This window comes from Sinohyriopsis cumingii, chromosome 9 (genome assembly GCF_028554795.1).
Source record: "Sinohyriopsis cumingii isolate HCF-2022 chromosome 9, ASM2855479v2, whole genome shotgun sequence".
Lineage (NCBI taxonomy): Eukaryota > Metazoa > Mollusca > Bivalvia > Unionida > Unionidae > Sinohyriopsis > Sinohyriopsis cumingii.
The window spans coordinates 33,268,550-33,289,716 of record NC_142969.1 but is presented as its reverse complement, the minus strand read 5'-3'; positions in this window follow the sequence as shown (position 1 = coordinate 33,289,716).

Below are 21,167 nucleotides of genomic sequence, written 5' to 3'. Positions count from 1 at the left end.
AATAGCAAATATCAATAGCAATGGCCGTGCAAAGCACCACCGGACGCTTGTGCCTCTCTATATATCGTCCCGACCTGATTTTCACATAATTTGCGATTTGAAATTCGAGCAAAGTCGGAAGATTCTTTCCAAAACTAAACATAAACGTCTTCATTCTATCACAAGCTTTAGGAATTGAGGTTTGTAGGCAAAACATTGATTATTCCAGCCCGCATTCGTTGGTGATCAAAACCTAAATTCTATAAATTCTTCATATATACCTGTAGTTCCGCTAGAGGACGATGTCGGCAATGTGGTTTGTGTAGTTGCCGTACTATCGGTTGCTGGAGTAGAAGTGCTTGTCTGGAACTGTGTCGTTGTACTGGTCATTGCTGGTGTAGTGCTTTCGGTAGTTGCAGACTGTGTGGTTGTGGTACTGGTCTCAGCTTCAGTAGTCGATGCAGTTGGAATCGAACTTATTGTGGAGCTCGTGCTTGCCACTGTCGTGCCAGTACTCGATGGAACAGGTGTTGTAGAGGTAGTGCTTATTAACGTCGTCGTTGTTGTTGGCAACTCCGTTGATTGAGTAATAGTCACCGTGCTGGAGGTACTGCTTGTTGTCGGAACCTCAGTCGTTGTACTCGTGCTTCCCTGTGCTGTTGTAGTTGTTGCCTCTGTGGTGACTGTTGCTGCTTCCGTCGTGGTGCTGCTTGTTGTTGTTTGTTCTGTGGGAATGAATTGATAAATAAAATTGCCAGGAATGTCTGTATTTCAGTGTACAAAAGCAATGTAGACTGTAATGAAAAACGTAGTATTGTAAAGCGATTCCCTAAAAGCTATAGAGACAACATGCGAAGCATAGCCTTTTCATGACATATGCAAAAGATACGCAAAGCTGCTAACAGCTAACATCATAAACTTTGATCCATTTCAGATACTTATATTGCTAAATTCTCGCCAATGGAATCCTTTTCAGGTTTCAATCATGTGTTCACGATCGTATTCAAAATAATAATGTTTGTTCCAATGACAACCTATTGATCACATAGTTTATTTAGAACTATCTCTTTCAAGTATTCATTTATTTTGGACATATATGTGTACCTGTATATACTTTACAGAAACAAATTACCAAAGATCACTTAATATGAGGCGTTAGATTCTGACACGTATTACTTTCCGCAAAGTATTTAAATTTTGGGTTCCATATGGAGGGGTATTTCTTTAAGATATTAGAAAGTGTGGGGATCTCATTTTGAACTCCATCTTCACACTACTTTTCAGCACTTTTAAAAGGAAAATCCACTCGAGAGCGATAGATTTCAACCCAAACTACTTATTCATTCTGGCCTCATACAAGTCTACAACTGCATAGTGCACAGCCTAACATTTACCTCATTTACCTCGGTGATACATAAATTGAATCTGGTTTTATCTGAAAACTCAAATACTTGATATTCAGACATTATTAGTTCTTAATTCAAGCTTTTATTTTCGATTTTAAATTGAATACTTCTAAACATTTGCGATCTCAGGATATATTTTAGTTTAATTTGCTCCAATTCGCAATTTAACAGTTTCCTCATTTTGTTGAATTCAGCAATCATTAATTGACACGTTTTGAGATCCTAAAAGTCAGTCTCATTCCAGAAATGAATTATTCCTTTTAGCAAAGCTCTTTTACTTGAAAATAACAAATATCAATTGCAATGGCCGTGCAAAGCACCACCGGACGCTTGTGCCTCTCTATATATCGTCCCGACCTGACTTTCACATACTTTGCGATTTGAAATTCGAGCAAAGTCGGAAGATGCTTTCCAAAACTAAACATAAACGTCTTCATTCTATCACAAGTTTTTGGAATTGAGGTTTGTAGGCAAAACATTGCTTATTCCAACCCGCATTAGTTGGTGATCAAAACCTAAGTTCTATAAATTCTTCATATATACCTGTAGTTCCGCTAGAGGACGATGTCGGCAATGTGGTTTGTGTGGTTGCCGTACTATCGGTTGCTGGAGTAGAAGTGCTTGTCTGGAACTGTGTCGTTGTACTGGTTATTGCTGGTGTAGTGCTTTCGGTAGTTGCAGACTGTGTGGTTGTGGTACTGGTCTCAGCTTCAGTAGTCGATGCAGTTGGAATCGAACCTATTGTGGAGCTCGTGCTTGCCACTGTCGTGCCAGTACTCGATGGAACAGGTGTTGTAGAGGTAGTGCTTATTAACGTCGTCGTTGTTGTTGGCAACTCCGTTGATTGAGTAATAGTCACCGTGCTGGATGTACTGCTTGTTGTCGGAACCTCAGTCGTTGTACTCGTGCTTCCCTGTGCTGTTGTAGTTGTTGCCTCTGTGGTGACTGTTGCTGCTTCCGTCGTGGTGCTGCTTGTTGTTGTTTGTTCTGTGAGAATGAATTGATAAATAAAATTGCCAGGAATGTCTGTATTTCAGTGTACAAAAGCAATGTAGACTGTAATGAAAAACGTAGTATTGTAAAGCGATTCCCTAAAAGCTATAGAGACAACATGCGAAGCATAGCCTTTTCATGACATATGCAAAAGATACGCAAAGCTGCTAACAGCTAACATTATAAACTTTGATCCATTTCAGATACTTATATTGCTAAATTGTCGCCAATGGAATCCTTTTCAGGTTTCAATCATGTGTTCACGATCGTACTCAAAATAATTATGTTTGTTGCAATGACAACCTTTAGATCACATAGTTATATAAAACTATCTCTTTCAAGTATTCATTTATTTTGGACATATATGTGTACATGTATATACTTTACAGAAATAAATTACCAAAGATCACTTAATATGAGGCGTTAGATTCTGACACGTATTCCTTTCCGCAAAGTATTTAAATTTTGGGTTCCATATGGAGGGGTATTTCTTTAAGCTATTAGAAAGGGTGGGGATCTCATTTTGAACTCCACCTTCACACTACTTTTCAGCACTTTTAAAAGGAAAATCCACTCGAGAGCGATAGATTTCAACCCAAACTATTTATTCATTCTGGCCTCATACAAGTCTACAACTGCATAGTGCACAGCCTAACATTTACCTCATTTACCTCGGTGATACATAAATTGAATTTGGTTTTATCTGAAAACTCTAATACTTGATATTCAGACATTATTCGTTCTTAATTCAAGCTTTTATTTTCGATTTTAAATTGAATAATTCTAAACATTTGCGATCTCAGGATATATTTTAGTTTAATTTGCTCCAATTCGCAATTTAACAGTTTCCTCATTTTGTTGACTTCAGCAATCATTAATTGACACGTTTTTAGATCCTAAAAGTCAGTCTCATTCCAGAAATGAATTATTCCTTTCAGCAAAGCTCTTTTACTTGAAAATAGCAAATATCAATAGCAATGGCCGTGCAAAGCACCACCGGACGCTTGTGCCTCTCTATATATCGTCCCGACCTGATTTTCACATAATTTGCGATTTGAAATTCGAGCAAAGTCGGAAGATGCTTTCCAAAACTAAACATAAACGTCTTCATTCTATCACAAGCTTTAGGAATTGATGTTTGTAGGCAAAACATTGATTATTCCAGCCCGCATTCGTTGGTGATCAAAACCTAAATTCTATAAATTCTTCATATATACCTGTAGTTCCGCTAGAGGACGATGTCGGCAATGTGGTTTGTGTAGTTGCCGTACTATCGGTTGCTGGAGTAGAAGTGCTTGTCTGGAACTGTGTCGTTGTACTGGTTATTGCTGGTGTAGTGCTTTCAGTAGTTGCAGACTGTGTGGTTGTGGTACTGGTCTCAGCTTCAGTAGTCGATGCAGTTGGAATCGAACTTATTGTGGAGCTCGTGCTTGCCACTGTCGTGCCAGTACTCGATGGAACAGGTGTTGTAGAGGTAGTGCTTATTAACGTCGTCGTTGTTGTTGGCAACTCCGTTGATTGAGTAATAGTCGCCGTGCTGGAGGTACTGCTTGTTGTCGGAACCTCTGTCGTTGTACTCGTGCTTCCCTGTGCTGTTGTAGTTGTTGCCTCTGTGGTGACTGTTGCTGCTTCCGTCGTGGTGCTGCTTGTTGTTGTTTGTTCTGTGGGAATGAATTGATAAATAAAATTGCCAGGAATGTCTGTATTTCAGTGTACAAAAGCAATGTAGACTGTAATGAAAAACGTAGTATTGTAAAGCGATTCCCTAAAAGCTATAGAGACAAAATGCGAAGCATAGCCTTTTCATGACATATGCAAAAGATACGCAAAGCTGCTAACAGCTAACATCATAAACTTTGATCCATTTCAGATACTTATATTGCTAAATTGTCGCCAATGGAATCCTTTTCAGGTTTCAATCATGTGTTCACGATCGTATTCAAAATAATAATGTTTGTTGCAATGACAATCTTTAGATCACATAGTTATATAAAACTATCTCTTTCAAGTATTCATTTATTTTGGACATATATGTGTACATGTATATACTTTACAGTTACAAATTACCAAAGATCACTGAACATGAGGCGTTAGATTCTGACACGTATTCCTTTCCGCAAAGTATTTAAATTTTGGGTTCCATATGGAGGTGTATTTCTTTAAGCTATTAAAAAGGCTGGGGATCTCATTTTGAACTCCACCTTCACACTACTTTTCAGCACTTTTAAAAGGAAAATCCACTCGAAAGCGATAGATTTCAACCCAAACTATTTATTCATTCTGGCCTCATACAAGTCTACAACTGCATAGTGCACAGCCTAACATTTACCTCATTTACCTCGGTGATACATAAATTGAATCTGGTTTTATCTGAAAACTCAAATACTTGATATTCAGACATTATTCGTTCTTAATTCAAGCTTTTATTTTCGATTTTAAATTGAATAATTCTAAACATTTGCGATCTCAGGATATATTTTAGTTTAATTTGCTCCAATTCGCAATTTAACAGTTTCCTCATTTTGTTGACTTCAGCAATCATTAATTGACACGTTTTGAGATCCTAAAAGTCAGTCTCATTCCAGAAATGAATTATTCCTTTCAGCAAAGCTCTTTTACTTGAAAATAGTAAATATCAATAGCAATGGCCGTGCAAAGCACCACCGGACGCTTGTGCCTCTCTATATATCGTCCCGACCTGATTTTCACATAATTTGCGATTTGAAATTCGAGCAAAGTCGGAAGATGCTTTCCAAAACTAAACATAAACTTCTTCATTCTATCACAAGCTTTAGGAATTGAGGTTTGTAGGCAAAACATTGATTATTCCAGCCCGCATTCGTTGGTGATCAAAACCTAAACTCTATAAATTCTTCATATATACCTGTAGTTCCGCTAGAGGACGATGTCGGCAATGTGGTTTGTGTAGTTGCCGTACTATCGGTTGCTGGAGTAGAAGTGCTTGTCTGGAACTGTGTCGTTGTACTGGTTATTGCTGGTGTAGTGCTTTCAGTAGTTGCAGACTGTGTGGTTGTGGTACTGGTCTCAGCTTCAGTAGTCGATGCAGTTGGAATCGAACTTATTGTGGAGCTCGTGCTTGCCACTGTCGTGCCAGTACTCGATGGAACAGGTGTTGTAGAGGTAGTGCTTATTAACGTCGTCGTTGTTGTTGGCAACTCCGTTGATTGAGTAATAGTCACCGTGCTGGAGGTACTGCTTGTTGTCGGAACCTCAGTCGTTGTACTCGTGCTTCCCTGTGCTGTTGTAGTTGTTGCCTCTGTGGTGACTGTTGCTGCTTCCGTCGTGGTGCTGCTTGTTGTTGTTTGTTCTGTGGGAATGAATTGATAAATAAAATTGCCAGGAATGTCTGTATTTCAGTGTACAAAAGCAATGTAGACTGTAATGAAAAACGTAGTATTGTAAAGAAATTCCCTAAAAGCTATAGAGACAACATGCGAAGCATAGCCTTTTCATGACATATGCAAAAGATACGCAAAGCTGCTAACAGCTAACATCATAAACTTTGATCCATTTCAGATACTTATATTGCTAAATTCTCGCCAATGGAATCCTTTTCAGGTTTCAATCATGTGTTCACGATCGTATTCAAAATAATAATGGTTGTTGCAATGACAACCTTCTGATCACATAGTTTATATAGAACTATCTCTTTCAAGTATTCATTTATTTTGGACATATATGTGTACCTGTATATACTTTACAGGAACAAATTACCAAAGATCACTTAATATGAGGCATTAGATTCTGACATGTATTCCTTTCCGCAAAGTATTTACATTTTGGGTTCCATATGGAGGGGTATTTCTTTAAGCTATTAGAAAGTGTGGGGATCTCATTTTGAACTCCATCTTCACACTACTTTTCAGCACTTTTAAAAGGAAAATCCACTCGAGAGCGATAGATTTCAACCCAAACTATTTATTCATTCTGGCCTCATACAAGTCTACAACTGCATAGTGCACAGCCTAACATTTACCTCATTTACCTCGGTGATACATAAATTGAATCTGGTTTTATCTGAAAACTCAAATACTTGATATTCAGACATTATTCGTTCTTAATTCAAGCTTTTATTTTCGATTTTAAATTGAATAATTCTAAACATTTGCGATCTCAGGATATATTTTAGTTTAATTTGCTCCAATTCGCAATTTAACAGTTTCCTCATTTTTTTGAATTCAGCAATCATTAATTGACACGTTTTTAGATCCTAAAATTCAGTCTCATTCCAGAAATGAATTATTCCTTTTAGCAAAGCTCTTTTACTTGAAAATAGCAAATATCAATAGCAATGGCCGTGCAAAGCACCACCGGACGCTTGTGCCTCTCTATATATCGTCCCGACCTGATTTTCACATAATTTGCGATTTGAAATTCGAGCAAAGTCGGAAGATTCTTTCCAAAACTAAACATAAACGTCTTCATTCTATCACAAGCTTTAGGAATTGAGGTTTGTAGGCAAAACATTGATTATTCCAGCCCGCATTCGTTGGTGATCAAAACCTAAATTCTATAAATTCTTCATATATACCTGTAGTTCCGCTAGAGGACGATGTCGGCAATGTGGTTTGTGTAGTTGCCGTACTATCGGTTGCTGGAGTAGAAGTGCTTGTCTGGAACTGTGTCGTTGTACTGGTCATTGCTGGTGTAGTGCTTTCGGTAGTTGCAGACTGTGTGGTTGTGGTACTGGTCTCAGCTTCAGTAGTCGATGCAGTTGGAATCGAACTTATTGTGGAGCTCGTGCTTGCCACTGTCGTGCCAGTACTCGATGGAACAGGTGTTGTAGAGGTAGTGCTTATTAACGTCGTCGTTGTTGTTGGCAACTCCGTTGATTGAGTAATAGTCACCGTGCTGGAGGTACTGCTTGTTGTCGGAACCTCAGTCGTTGTACTCGTGCTTCCCTGTGCTGTTGTAGTTGTTGCCTCTGTGGTGACTGTTGCTGCTTCCGTCGTGGTGCTGCTTGTTGTTGTTTGTTCTGTGGGAATGAATTGATAAATAAAATTGCCAGGAATGTCTGTATTTCAGTGTACAAAAGCAATGTAGACTGTAATGAAAAACGTAGTATTGTAAAGCGATTCCCTAAAAGCTATAGAGACAACATGCGAAGCATAGCCTTTTCATGACATATGCAAAAGATACGCAAAGCTGCTAACAGCTAACATCATAAACTTTGATCCATTTCAGATACTTATATTGCTAAATTGTCGCCAATGGAATCCTTTTCAGGTTTCAATCATGTGTTCACGATCGTATTCAAAATAATAATGTTTGTTGCAATGACAACCTTTAGATCACATAGTTATATAAAACTATCTCTTTCAAGTATTCATTTATTTTGGACATATATGTGTACATGTATATACTTTACAGAAATAAATTACCAAAGATCACTTAATATGAGGCGTTAGATTCTGACACGTATTCCTTTCCGCAAAGTATTTAAATTTTGGGTTCCATATGGAGGGGTATTTCTTTAAGCTATTAGAAAGGGTGGGGATCTCATTTTGAACTCCACCTTCACACTACTTTTCAGCACTTTTAAAAGGAAAAATCCACTCGAGAGCGATTGATTTCAACCCAAACTATTTATTCATTCTGGCCTCATACAAGTCTACAACTGCATAGTGCACAGCCTAACATTTACCTCATTTACCTCGGTGATACATAAATTGAATCTGGTTTTATCTGAAAACTCAAATACTTGATATTCAGACATTATTCGTTCTTAATTCAAGCTTTTATTTTCGACTTTAAATTGAACAATTCTAAACATTTGCGATCTCAGGATATATTTTAGTTTAATTTGCTCCAATTCGCAATTTAACAGTTTCCTCATTTTGTTGACTTCAGCAATCATTAATTGACACGTTTTGAAATCCTAAAAGTCAGTCTCATTCCAGAAATGAATTATTCCTTTTAGCAAAGCTCTTTTACTTGAATATAACAAATATCAATATCAATGGCCGTGCAAAATAGCACCGGACGCTTGTGCCTCTCTATATATCGTCCCGACCTGACTTTCACATACTTTGCGATTTGAAATTCGAGCAAAGTCGGAAGATGCTTTCCAAAACTAAACATAAACGTCTTCATTCTATCACAAGCTTTAGGAATTGATGTTTGTAGGCAAAACATTGATTATTCCAACCCGCATTCGTTGGTTATCAAAACCTAAGTTCTATAAATTCTTTATATATACCTTTAGTTCCGCTAGAGGACGATGTCGGCAATGTGGTTTGTGTGGTTGCCGTACTATCGGTTGCTGGAGTAGAAGTGCTTGTCTGGAACTGTGTCGTTGTACTGGTTATTGCTGGTGTAGTGCTTTCGGTAGTTGCAGACTGTGTGGTTGTGGTACTGGTCTCAGCTTCAGTAGTCGATGCAGTTGGAATCGAACCTATTGTGGAGCTCGTGCTTGCCACTGTCGTGCCAGTACTCGATGGAACAGGTGTTGTAGAGGTAGTGCTTATTAACGTCGTCGTTGTTGTTGGCAACTCCGTTGATTGAGTAGTAGTCACCGTGCTGGATGTACTGCTTGTTGTCGGAACCTCAGTCGTTGTACTCGTGCTTCCCTGTGCTGTTGTAGTTGTTGCCTCTGTGGTGACTGTTGCTGCTTCCGTCGTGGTGCTGCTTGTTGTTGTTTGTTCTGCGAGAATGAATTGATAAATAAAATTGCCAGGAATGTCTGTATTTCAGTGTACAAAAAGCAATGTAGACTGTAATGAAAAACGTAGTATTGTAAAGAAATTCCCTAAAAGCTATAGAGACAACATGCGAAGCATAGCCTTTTCATGACATATGCAAAAGATACGCAAAGCCGCTAACAGCTAACATCATAAACTTTGATCCATTTCAGATACTTATATTGCTAAATTCTCGCCAATGGAATCCTTTTCAGGTTTCAATCATGTGTTCACGATCGTATTCAAAATAATAATGTTTGTTGCAATGACAACCTTTAGATCACATAGTTATATAAAACTATCTCTTTCAAGTATTCATTTATTTTGGACATATATGTGTACCTGTATATACCTTACAGAAACAAATTACCAAAGATCACTTAATCTGAGGCATTAGATTCTGACACGTATTCCTTTCCGCAAAGTATTTAAATTTTGGGTTCCATATGGAGGGGTATTTCTTTAAGATATTAGAAAGTGTGGGGATCTCATTTTGAACTCCATCTTCACACTACTTTTCAGCACTTTTAAAAGGAAAATCCACTCGAGAGCGATAGATTTCAACCCAAACTACTTATTCATTCTGGCCTCATACAAGTCTACAACTGCATAGTGCACAGCCTAACATTTACCTCATTTACCTCGGTGATACATAAATTGAATCTGGTTTTATCTGAAAACTCAAATACTTGATATTCAGACATTATTAGTTCTTAATTCAAGCTTTTATTTTCGATTTTAAATTGAATACTTCTAAACATTTGCGATCTCAGGATATATTTTAGTTTAATTTGCTCCAATTCGCAATTTAACAGTTTCCTCATTTTGTTGAATTCAGCAATCATTAATTGACACGTTTTGAGATCCTAAAAGTCAGTCTCATTCCAGAAATGAATTATTCCTTTTAGCAAAGCTCTTTTACTTGAAAATAACAAATATCAATTGCAATGGCCGTGCAAAGCACCACCGGACGCTTGTGCCTCTCTATATATCGTCCCGACCTGACTTTCACATACTTTGCGATTTGAAATTCGAGCAAAGTCGGAAGATGCTTTCCAAAACTAAACATAAACGTCTTCATTCTATCACAAGTTTTAGGAATTGAGGTTTGTAGGCAAAACATTGTTTATTCCAACCCGCATTAGTTGGTGATCAAAACCTAAGTTCTATAAATTCTTCATATATACCTGTAGTTCCGCTAGAGGACGATGTCGGCAATGTGGTTTGTGTGGTTGCCGTACTATCGGTTGCTGGAGTAGAAGTGCTTGTCTGGAACTGTGTCGTTGTACTGGTTATTGCTGGTGTAGTGCTTTCGGTAGTTGCAGACTGTGTGGTTGTGGTACTGGTCTCAGCTTCAGTAGTCGATGCAGTTGGAATCGAACCTATTGTGGAGCTCGTGCTTGCCACTGTCGTGCCAGTACTCGATGGAACAGGTGTTGTAGAGGTAGTGCTTATTAACGTCGTCGTTGTTGTTGGCAACTCCGTTGATTGAGTAGTAGTCACCGTGCTGGATGTACTGCTTGTTGTCGGAACCTCAGTCGTTGTACTCGTGCTTCCCTGTGCTGTTGTAGTTGTTGCCTCTGTGGTGACTGTTGCTGCTTCCGTCGTGGTGCTGCTTGTTGTTGTTTGTTCTGTGAGAATGAATTGATAAATAAAATTGCCAGGAATGTCTGTATTTCAGTGTACAAAAGCAATGTAGACTGTAATGAAAAACGTAGTATTGTAAAGCGATTCCCTAAAAGCTATAGAGACAACATGCGAAGCATAGCCTTTTCATGACATATGCAAAAGATACGCAAAGCTGCTAACAGCTAACATTATAAACTTTGATCCATTTCAGATACTTATATTGCTAAATTGTCGCCAATGGAATCCTTTTCAGGTTTCAATCATGTGTTCACGATCGTACTCAAAATAATTATGTTTGTTGCAATGACAACCTTTAGATCACATAGTTATATAAAACTATCTCTTTCAAGTATTCATTTATTTTGGACATATATGTGTACATGTATATACTTTACAGAAATAAATTACCAAAGATCACTTAATATGAGGCGTTAGATTCTGACACGTATTCCTTTCCGCAAAGTATTTAAATTTTGGGTTCCATATGGAGGGGTATTTCTTTAAGCTATTAGAAAGGGTGGGGATCTCATTTTGAACTCCACCTTCACACTACTTTTCAGCACTTTTAAAAGGAAAATCCACTCGAGAGCGATAGATTTCAACCCAAACTACTTATTCATTCTGGCCTCATACAAGTCTACAACTGCATAGTGCACAGCCTAACATTTACCTCATTTACCTCGGTGATACATAAATTGAATCTGGTTTTATCTGAAAACTCTAATACTTGATATTCAGACATTATTCGTTCTTAATTCAAGCTTTTATTTTCGATTTAAAATTGAATAATTCTAAATATTTGCGATCTCAGGATATATTTTAGTTTAATTTGCTCCAATTCGCAATTTAAAAGTTTCCTCATTTTGTTGAATTCAGCAATCATTAATTGACACGTTTTTAGATCCTAAAAGTCAGTCTCATTCCAGAAATGAATTATTCCTTTTAGCAAAGCTCTTTTACTTGAATATAGCAAATATCAATAGCAATGACCCTGCAAAGCACCACCGGACGCTTGTGCCTCTCTATATATCGTCATGACCCGACTTTCACATAATTTGCGATTTGAAATTCGAGCAAAGTCGGAAGATGCTTTCCAAAACTAAACATAAACGTCTTCATTCTATCACAAGCTTTAGGAATTGAGGTTTGTAGGCAAAACATTGATTATTCCAACCCGCATTAGTTGGTGATCAAAACCTAAATTCTATAAATCTTCATATATACCTGTAGTTCCGCTAGAAGACGATGTCGGCAATGTGGTTTGTGTAGTTGCCGTACTATCGGTTGCTGGAGTAGAAGTGCTTGTCTGGAACTGTGTCGTTGTACTGGTTATTGCTGGTGTAGTGCTTTCGGTAGTTGCAGACTGTGTGGTTGTGGTACTGGTCTCAGCTTCAGTAGTCGATGCAGTTGGAATCGAACCTATTGTGGAGCTCGTGCTTGCCACTGTCGTGCCAGTACTCGATGGAACAGGTGTTGTAGAGGTAGTGCTTATTAACGTCGTCGTTGTTGTTGGCAACTCCGTTGATTGAGTAGTAGTCACCGTGCTGGAGGTACTGCTTGTTGTCGGAACCTCAGTCGTTGTACTCGTGCTTCCCTGTGCTGTTGTAGTTGTTGCCTCTGTGGTGACTGTTGCTGCTTCCGTCGTGGTGCTGCTTGTTGTTGTTTGTTCTGTGAGAATGAATTGATAAATAAAATTGCCAGGAATGTCTGTATTTCAGTGTACAAAAGCAATGTAGACTGTAATGAAAAACGTAGTATTGTAAAGCGATTCCCTAAAAGCTATAGAGACAACATGCGAAGCATAGCCTTTTCATGACATATGCAAAAGATATGCAAAGCTGCTAACAGCTAACATCATAAACTTTGATCCATTTCAGATACTTATATTGCTAAATTCTCGCCAATGGAATCCTTTTCAGGTTTCAATCATGTGTTCACGATCGTATTCAAAATAATAATGGTTGTTGCAATGACAACCTTCTGATCACATAGTTTATATAGAACTATCTCTTTCAAGTATTCATTTATTTTGGACATATATGTGTACCTGTATATACTTTACAGAAACAAATTACCAAAGATCACTTAATATGAGGCATTAGATTCTGACACGTATTCCTTTCCGCAAAGTATTTAAATTTTGGGTTCCATATGGAGGGGTATTTCTTTAAGCTATTAGAAAGTGTGGGGATCTCATTTTGAACTCCATCTTCACACTGCTTTTCAGCACTTTTAAAAGGAAAATCCACTCGAGAGCGATAGATTTCAACCCAAACTATTTATTCATTCTGGCCTCATACAAGTCTACAACTGCATAGTGCACAGCCTAACATTTACCTCATTTACCTCGGTGATGCATAAATTCAATCTGGTTTCATCTCAAAACTCAAATACTTGATATTCAGACATTATTCGTTCTTAATTCAAGCTTTCATTTTCGATTTTAAATTGAATAATTCCAAACATTTGCGATCTCAGGATATATTTTAGTTTCATTTGCTCCAATTCGCAATTTAACAGTTTCCTCATTTTGTTGACTTCAGCAATCATTAATTGACACGTTTTTAGATCCTAAAAGTCAGTCTCATTCCAGAAATGAATTATTCCTTTTAGCAAAGCTCTTTTACTTGAATATAACAAATATCAATATCAATGGCCGTGCAAAATACCACCGGACGCTTGTGCCTCTCTATATATCGTCCCGACCTGACTTTCACATACTTTGCGATTTGAAATTCGAGCAAAGTCGGAAGATGCTTTCCAAAACTAAACATAAACGTCTTCATTCTATCACAAGCTTTAGGAATTGAGGTTTGTAGGCAAAACATTGCTTATTCCAACCCGCATTAGTTGGTGATCAAAACCGAAATTCTATAAATTCTTCCTATATACCTGTAGTTTCGCTAGAGGGCGATGTCGGCAATGTGGTTTGTGTGGTTGCCGTACTATCGGTTGCTGGAGTAGAAGTGCTTGTCTGGAACTGTGTCGTTGTACTGGTTATTGCTGGTGTAGTGCTTTCAGTAGTTGCAGACTGTGTGGTTGTGGTACTGGTCTCAGCTTCAGTAGTCGATGCAGTTGGAATCGAACTTATTGTGGAGCTCGTGCTTGCCACTGTCGTGCCAGTACTCGATGGAACAGGTGTTGTAGAGGTAGTGCTTATTAACGTCGTCGTTGTTGTTGGCAACTCCGTTGATTGAGTAGTAGTCACCGTGCTGGATGTACTGCTTGTTGTCGGAACCTCAGTCGTTGTACTCGTGCTTCCCTGTGCTGTTGTAGTTGTTGCCTCTGTGGTGACTGTTGCTGCTTCCGTCGTGGCGCTGCTTGTTGTTGTTTGTTCTGTGAGAATGAATTGATAAATAAAATTGCCAGGAATGTCTGTATTTCAGTGTACAAAAGCAATGTAGACTGTAATGAAAAACGTAGTATTGTAAAGCGATTCCCTAAAAGCTATAGAGACAACATGCGAAGCATAGCCTTTTCATGACATATGCAAAAGATACGCAAAGCTGCTGACAGCTAACATTATAAACTTTGATCCATTTCAGATACTTATATTGCTAAATTCTCGCCAATGGAATCCTTTTCAGGTTTCAATCATGTGTTCACGATCGTACTCAAAATAATAATGGTTGTTGCAATGACAACCTTCTGATCACATATTTATTATAGAACTATCTCTTTCAAGTATTCATTTATTTTGGACATATATGTGTACCTATATATACTTTACAGAAACAAATTACCAAAGATCACTTAATATGAGGCATTAGATTCTGACACGTATTCCTTTCCGCAAAGTATTTAAATTTTGGGTTCCATATGGAGGGGTATTTCTTTAAGCTATTAGAAAGGGTGGGGATCTCATTTTGAACTCCATCTTCACACTACTTTTCAGCACTTTTAAAAGGAAAATCCACTTGAGAGCGATAGATTTCAACCCAAACTATTTATTCATTCTGGCCTCATACAAGTCTACAACTGCATAGTGCACAGCCTAACATTTACCTCATTTACCTCGGTGATGCATAAATTCAATCTGGTTTCATCTGAAAACTCAAATACTTGATATTCAGACATTATTCGTTCTTAATTCAAGCTTTCATTTTCGATTTTAAATTGAATAATTCCAAACATTTGCGATCTCAGGATATATTTTAGTTTCATTTGCTCCAATTCGCAATTTAACAGTTTCCTCATTTTGTTGACTTCAGCAATCATTAATTGACACGTTTTTAGATCCTAAAAGTCAGTCTCATTCCAGAAATGAATTATTCCTTTTAGCAAAGCTCTTTTACTTGAATATAACAAATATCAATATCAATGGCCGTGCAAAATACCACCGGACGCTTGTGCCTCTCTATATATCGTCCCGACCTGACTTTCACATACTTTGCGATTTGAAATTCGAGCAAAGTCGGAAGATGCTTTCCAAAACTAAACATAAACGTCTTCATTCTATCACAAGCTTTAGGAATTGAGGTTTGTAGGCAAAACATTGATTATTCCAACCCGCATTAGTTGGTTATCAAAACCTAAGTTCTATAAATTCTTCATATATACCTGTAGTTCCGCTAGAGGACGATGTCGGCAATGTGGTTGGTGTGGTTGCCGTACTATCGGTTGCTGGAGTAGAAGTGCTTGTCTGGAACTGTGTCGTTGTACTGGTTATTGCTGGTGTAGTGCTTTCAGTAGTTGCAGACTGTGTGGTTGTGGTACTGGTCTCAGCTTCAGTAGTCGATGCAGTTGCAATCGAACTTATTGTGGAGCTCGTGCTTGTCACTGTCGTGCCAGTTCTCGATGGAACAGGTGTTGTAGAGGTAGTGCTTATTAACGTCGTCGTTGTTGTTGGCAACTCCGTTGATTGAGTAGAAGTCACCGTGCTGGATGTACTGCTTGTTGTCGGAACCTCAGTCGTACTCGTGCTTCCCTGTGCTGTTGTAGTTGTTGCCTCTGTGGTGACTGTTGCTGCTTCCGTCGTGGTGCTGCTTGTTGTTGTTTGTTCTGTGAGAATGAATTGATAAATAAAATTGCCAGGAATGTCTGTATTTCAGTGTACAAAAAGCAATGTAGACTGTAATGAAAAACGTAGTATTGTAAAGAAATTCCCTAAAAGCTATAGAGACAACATGCGAAGCATAGCCTTTTCATGACATATGCAAAAGATACGCAAAGCCGCTAACAGCTAACATAATAAACTTTGATCCATTTCAGATACTTATATTGCTAAATTCTCGCCAATGGAATCCTTTTCAGGTTTCAATCATGTGTTTACGATCGTATTCAAAATAATAATGTTTGTTGCAATGACAACCTATTGATCACATAGTTTATTTAGAACTATCTCTTTCAAGTATTCATTTATTTTGGACATATATGTGTACCTGTATATACTTTACAGAAACAAATTACCAAAGATCACTTAATATGAGGCATTAGATTCTGACACGTATTCCTTTCCGCAAAGTATTTAAATTTTGGGTTCCATATGGAGGGGTATTTCTTTAAGATATTAGAAAGTGTGGGGATCTCATTTTGAACTCCATCTTCACACTACTTTTCAGCACTTTTAAAAGGAAAATCCACTCGAGAGCGATAGATTTCAACCCAAACTACTTATTCATTCTGGCCTCATACAAGTCTACAACTGCATAGTGCACAGCCTAACATTTACCTCATTTACCTCGGTGATACATAAATTGAATCTGGTTTTATCTGAAAACTCAAATACTTGATATTCAGACATTATTCGTTCTTAATTCAAGCTTTTATTTTCGATTTTAAATTGAATAATTCTAAACATTTGCGATCTCAGGATATGTTTTAGTTTAATTTGCTCCAATTCGCAATTTAACAGTTTCCTCATTTTGTTGAATTCAGCATTCATTAATTGACACGTTTTGAGATCCTAAAAGTCAGTCTCATTCCAGAAATGAATTATTCCTTTTAGCAAAGCTCTTTTACTTGAAAATAACAAATATCAATTGCAATGGCCGTGCAAAGCACCACCGGACGCTTGTGCCTCTCTATATATCGTCCCGACCTGACTTTCACATACTTTGCGATTTGAAATTCGAGCAAAGTCGGAAGATGCTTTCCAAAACTAAACATAAACGTCTTCATTCTATCACAAACTTTAGGAATTGAGGTTTGTAGGCAAAACATTGCTTATTCCAACCCGCATTAGTTGGTGATCAAAACCGAAATTCTATAAATTCTTCCTATATACCTGTAGTTCCGCTAGAGGGCGATGTCGGCAATGTGGTTTGTGTGGTTGCCGTACTATCGGTTGCTGGAGTAGAAGTGCTTGTCTGGAACTGTGTCGTTGTACTGGTTATTGCTGGTGTAGTGCTTTCAGTAGTTGCAGACTGTGTGGTTGTGGTACTGGTCTCAGCTTCAGTAGTCGATGCAGTTGGAATCGAACTTATTGTGGAGCTCGTGCTTGCCACTGTCGTGCCAGTACTCGATGGAACAGGTGTTGTAGAGGTAGTGCTTATTAACGTCGTCGTTGTTGTTGGCAACTCCGTTGATTGAGTAGTAGTCACCGTGCTGGATGTACTGCTTGTTGTCGGAACCTCAGTCGTTGTACTCGTGCTTCCCTGTGCTGTTGTAGTTGTTGCCTCTGTGGTGACTGTTGCTGCTTCCGTCGTGGTGCTGCTTGTTGTTGTTTGTTCTGTGAGAATGAATTGATAAATAAAATTGCCAGGAATGTCTGTATTTCAGTGTACAAAAGCAATGTAGACTGTAATGAAAAACGTAGTATTGTAAAGCGATTCCCTAAAAGCTATAGAGACAACATGCGAAGCATAGCCTTTTCATGACATATGCAAAAGATACGCAAAGCTGCTAAGAACTAACATTATAAACTTTGATCCATTTCAGATACTTATATTGCTAAATTGTCGCCAATGGAATCCTTTTCAGGTTTCAATCATGTGTTCACGATCGTACTCAAAATAATTATGTTTGTTGCAATGACAACCTTCTGATCACATATTTATTATAGAACTATCTCTTTCAAGTATTCATTTATTTTGGACATATATGTGTACCTATATATACTTTACAGAAACAAATTACCAAAGATCACTTAATATGAGGCATTAGATTCTGACACGTATTCCTTTCCGCAAAGTATTTAAATTTTGGGTTCCATATGGAGGGGTATTTCTTTAAGCTATTAGAAAGGGTGTTGATCTCATTTTGAACTCCATCTTCACACTACTTTTCAGCACTTTTAAAAGGAAAATCCACTTGAGAGCGATAGATTTCAACCCAAACTATTTATTCATTCTGGCCTCATACAAGTCTACAACTGCATAGTGCACAGCCTAACATTTACCTCATTTACCTCGGTGATGCATAAATTCAATCTGGTTTCATCTGAAAACTCAAATACTTGATATTCAGACATTATTCGTTCTTAATTCAAGCTTTTATTTTCGATTTTAAATTGAATAATTCCAAACATTTGCGATCTCAGGATATATTTTAGTTTCATTTGCTCCAATTCGCAATTTAACAGTTTCCTCATTTTGTTGACTTCAGCAATCATTAATTGACACGTCTTTAGATCCTAAAAGTCAGTCTCATTCCAAAAATGAATTATTCCTTTTAACAGAGCTATTTTACTTGAATATAACAAATATCAATAGCAATGGCCGTGCAAAGCACCACCGGACGCTTGTGCCTCTCTATATATCGTCCCGACCTGACTTTCACATACTTTGCGATTTGAAATTCGAGCAAAGTCGGAAGATGCTTTCCAAAACTAAACATAAACGTCTTCATTCTATCACAAGCTTTAGGAATTGAGTATTGTAGGCAAAACATTGATTATTCCAACCCGCATTTGTTGGTGATCAAAACCGAAATTCTATAAATTCTTCCTATATACCTGTAGTTCCGCTAGAGGACGATGTCGGCAATGTGGTTTGTGTGGTTGCCGTACTATCGGTTGCTGGAGTAGAAGTGCTTGTCTTGAACTGTGTCGTTGTACTGGTTATTGCTGGTGTAGTGCTTTCAGTAGCTGCAGACTGTGTGGTTGTGGTACTGGTCTCAGCTTCAGTAGTCGATGCAGTTGGAATCGAACTTATTGTGGAGCTCGTGCTTGTCACTGTCGTGCCAGTACTCGATGGAACAGGTGTTGTAGAGGTAGTGCTTATTAACGTCGTCGTTGTTGTTGGCAACTCCGTTGATTGAGTAATAGTCACCGTGCTGGATGTACTGCTTGTTGTCGGAACCTCAGTCGTTGTACTCGTGCTTCCCTGTGCTGTTGTAGTTGTTGCCTCTGTGGTGACTGTTGCTGCTTCCGTCGTGGTGCTGCTTGTTGTTGTTTGTTCTGTGAGAATGAATTGATAAATAAAATTGCCAGGAATGTCTGTATTTCAGTGTATAAAAGCAATGTAGACTGTAATGAAAAACGTAGTATTGTAAAGCGATTCCCTAAAAGCTATAGAGACAACATGCGCAACATACCCTATTCATGACAGCTTCTAAAGATACGCAAAGCTGCTAACAGCTAACATCATAAACTTTGATCCATTTCAGATACTTATATTGCTAAATTTTCGCCAATGGAATCCTTTTCAGTTTTTAATCATGTGTTCACGATCGTATATACTTTACAGAATGAAATTTAACAAGGGTCACTTAATATGAGATATTAGGTTCTGACACGTATTCCTTTCCGCAAAATATTAAAATTATCGGTTTAATATCGAAGGATTTTTCTTAATGATATATTCACATATGGTGTTTCTTCTAAATATTGTTAAATATTTGGTGTCATTTTCTCTCTTCTTTCTTGATTTGTTCAGCTTTTATGTCATACATACTTATGATACTAAATGTCTACTTAGATATTTTTGTGCGTAACAAATATTGTATTATTCTAATCAAAACTTTGATATAACTATTGCATAATAGGGTCAACATTTGGTTAAATAATATCAACTTGTCCTCTTCATGTTTTGTAATGTTCCCGTTATTTTCCTCGAAAGGCTTACGTTTTTGCTCGTCGATACTTAATTGAACAAATTGACATTTAGCGTCACCAGATAATTCCCTTGGATACTTTACATTTGTAACATAATTATTGTTTAGCTGTAGTTTGTAATGTATGTGCATGTATTGGGCAACTTGTTGCCATGCTTATCTCTCACTTCTTCTGATACAAAATCAAAATCACTAGAACTACTTAATGGCATTATCTTGCCTGTGTACTTAATAATAAAACAATACGTTCCATGCGTGAAACGGATATATACTGCTTCTAGTCTTCGTAACTAATGACGGCATGTAATTTACGTACGGAACCTCTTTTAGAACTGATTATACATTCATTAAACATTTTCTAAAATAAAATCACAATAAAAGACTTGTTTCACTGTCAACGATAATTCACACTACAATTCATATTTCAACACCATATCACTGTCTACAAAAGTTTATTCCACCTCCAACAATTGCAATGTTTAGCTAGACTATTTAATGGGAAGAATATCCATGAAATTTTATTGGTAATATATTCGTCTGTGTCATATCCGTCCTGGTTTAAACTACAGTTTCAATAGCTTTGTCTTGTACATTATGAACCCAGGATACTTAGTATATGGTCTATTTTGAAATTGACTATTTAAGCTAAAAAAGCTTACGCGTATCCCTTCCTACTCTAGCCCGTTGTTATCTTGTAGAAAAAAGGTATGTTCTATTATTTGTATGTTCGATGATAATTTAATACACGGGGCTATATAGCATCTACGATGGTTTGCTTTAGCATTCCCTGTTTCGTATTTTCCTGTCAACTCTCATCGTCATCTTTTCTCACTCTATTTTGCAATACAATTTAGCGTCATTCACAGCAGATATTCCTTTGTCATTTCCAGATATATACAATTATTCTTTCAGAACTATTACAGTTGTTGCAAACTGTGTTTATTTGTAGAGTAATATTGTTGCCCAATAGATCATACTATTGGCCAACAAGTAATGGTATCTTAGATTCAAGAAACAGGTTGCTTATTCATAATTTTGATTCGCAATCGGTAAACTGGTTCCACTGCCTGTGGTATTGTTGAATCATATAAATGCCAGCAAGGTTTTTTGCAGTGCAGTGATGTTATACCCGCTATCCAGTTGTTTATTCTGCCATTTTGTTTCATATCTATTGATTAAATCATAAATGTCCTATGTGTGCCTAAATGGAAGTATCAAACAGTCACAATTGTCTATGAAATATGACTGCATCTCTGCGGAATGTCTTTATCTTTTTGTATGTATTACCTCTCTGAACCTATCCATTGTAATACATTGGTGTGTAACAAATAGGTCGATGGAATGGTGTGTACTTTTTTTATTGTAAGTCCATAAATTTGCTAACTTTTTTAACACACTGAAATTCCCCAGTGAAGCCAATTATTTATTGGAGCTACTTAAATAATGGGTGAGATTTATTATGCTC